The sequence below is a fragment of the Pezoporus flaviventris genome, unplaced genomic scaffold (genome assembly GCF_033815535.1).
Source record: "Pezoporus flaviventris isolate CSIRO_AGI_PZ_B2104156 unplaced genomic scaffold, CSIRO_AGI_Pfla_v1 ptg000129l, whole genome shotgun sequence".
Lineage (NCBI taxonomy): Eukaryota > Metazoa > Chordata > Aves > Psittaciformes > Psittacidae > Pezoporus > Pezoporus flaviventris.
Window position 1 is genome coordinate 1,715,001 of NW_026892677.1, and position 2,500 is coordinate 1,717,500.

General features: G+C 44.8%; 1 protein-coding gene across 6 annotated transcripts in view; it reads left to right on the forward strand.

Moving 5' to 3' along the window:
- EBF3 (EBF transcription factor 3) overlaps window positions 1-2,500 on the forward strand; it is a 121,296-nt gene that overhangs the window by 38,052 nt on the left and 80,744 nt on the right. The window lies entirely within an intron of this gene.

Here is a 2,500-nt window from a genome sequence, read left to right on the forward strand (position 1 = left end):
GCAGAGGAGCAGAAACTGGGGCAATAGACAAATATGACTATGAGAACACAGCTCCTATTGCCATACAGCTGCCTGGTTCAAGGGGCTGCTGACAAGAAGCATCCTGGTGCAGCTCGCAACCCGACTGAGTGGTGGTGATATGAAATACAGCAAATGCGATAAGGCTGGGGAGCAGCCCGGAGCATCCTTGTGAGCACAGTTTTGGGAATGGGCAACTCCTTAAAATATTTTCTGTTTCCCATTTAGCACAGTAAAAATGCATTTTTTTGGGGGGGGGTGATTTTAGTACACTTCTATTATAATATCTTTGAAAAAAACGAAATAGTTAAAGCTTATGTGAATATTTTAGGAATACCTTTAAAATAACAATCTGAGTCTTTTATTAGGCAGTATAAAATAGGTAACTATAGCATCTTTATTACTAAAGGCATTACAGTGATCACGTTCCTTTTTTCATTCCTTTCTTTGTGGTTTAAATTCAGCACATACAGAATACCTCAGGCTGGCCTTATACTTCTGCAGAGGTTATCGAGCTGAATATGGCAAAATTCACTTCCTTCACACTGTAGTTAAACTCCAGGCAGCACAAAGGGTTAATTCAACCTCCAGACTGAATTAGTATCGTGCATTTTTCCATGTGATTTTTTCTTTGCAGCAGCAATTCAGGCTGCTTGAACAGTCCACCCTAGGAACCCCTTTTGCTAGAAAAGCCACCGATATTTACCCCAGCTTTTCCAAACTGGTTTATTTCTATTTGTGGAATGGGAACCGTTTCCTAATCCCCCTTTCATTAGCTCCCTGTATTCTCTGCTTGCTCCAGAGTGGACACTACAAGAGGCTGACATCTTTGGCTCGTTAGAGCATGGATGCCTGCAGAAGCTGACGTTTTCCACGCCTGCTTGCAGCCTATTTTTCCTTTACACCCATTGCTTACTGTCTGCTCGGTGTCTAGGCGAATCTGTCATCTGTGCCAGAGCACAGCCCGCTGCACCACTGACAGTAAGAAGGTAAACGCTTGCTGCCTGAATCCCCCATTAACTTTGTGAAGCGTATTGATTTCTTGTAAAAATAATGATATTGACAGGCTTTCCAGGAGTAATTGTTTCCAGAGCACAAAGGTCAGTGCTGAGAGTGAAGGGTTTTGGAGCCGGGGTACTCCACAGACATTTGCGCAAAGTGCTGGGGGATGGATGGAAACAAATAGCAACAGTTTGAGACTTTAGAAATTTAAGTACATTGACAAAACACCTAGTAGGGGGCTGGCAGCATTATTGTACTCATGAGTCATTAATAGCAAACAGCTCGCTTTGGACAACATCATTGTTTGGCATGGGGAGATTTGTAGACAAACAATAGCAATAAAAGTAGCTCCAGCCTCTGCTGCGCTGCCTCGCAGGGAAAGGCTCCAGCTCCCGGCCCTTGGAAATCATCCTGGGAGTTTCTCTGCTTCCCAAGCAGCGGCCCAGAAACCCCCTTGAATAATCTGGGGCAAATTCCTTCTGCTTTTCCGACGTGCATTTTGGCTTGTTAGCTCGGGGATAGAAAGCAAGTGTTTGGAAAAGCAAAAAGCAAACCACACCGAGTTGCCATTGGCCTGAATTAAGTGGGCTGCCAGAGATAATCAGGCTGTTAGTGATACAGGATCCTTGGGTGTTAATGCAGGATGGACCTTTGCCCCCCCAAGTCCCAAGCACCCACAGCAAGGAGGGGTCCGGCGCACGCAGAGCTCACTGTCCTCGGTAGCGTGGAGGGGCAATAACTCACCCTCAGCATCAGTTGGTCAATAGTGTCACTGCAAACTAATTGTGTTTGAAAAATGAACTGCTGTGGTAAATCACTTCTACTTTTGATATGCATTTGTGAGGCTGGGGGTCTGTCTGTTTGCCTGTCCATCCAGCATTTTACTCATCAGAGCACAGCGTGGAAAGCCTGGGGAATGTGCTTTTGCTGTGCTGCAGCATCCTTGGGTTGTCCTGTCCACCTGGGACCATGCAGGCAGGAATGCATGGCTGGCTTCCGAGCCACCTTCACCCCTCTAGAGATAAAATGTGAAGTACAGGGTATTTCTTGGGTAAAATGTGCACCAAAAATGAGAAGAGAGGGGCAAGGAGGCATTTCTGTTACTGTGGTCTATTTCTAAGCAACTATTGTAAGTGGCAGCTGCAAAAACAGTGATTAAATTGCACTTTATTAAACATGGGTATTTAAGCATTTTTATTGCTTTTCCCTTTATCCTGCATAGTTGCTCATGTTTAAACCTTTGTTGCTATTTTTAGACAGTAAAAAAGTTACTGGATTAACCAGCCGCTCATTAAACAGGGGTCGAAAGGAGGCATGCTACGTTGGTGCCAGGGACTGTGCCAAATAAAAGGATAAGACCACGATTACCTCTTTTAGTGGGGATGCCTGGCATGAGAAATGCAAACAGGATCACCTTCCTGGCAGATTTAGGAACCAGAGAAATTATTAGGGTTGTACTGTGGGCATTACATCATTGTGT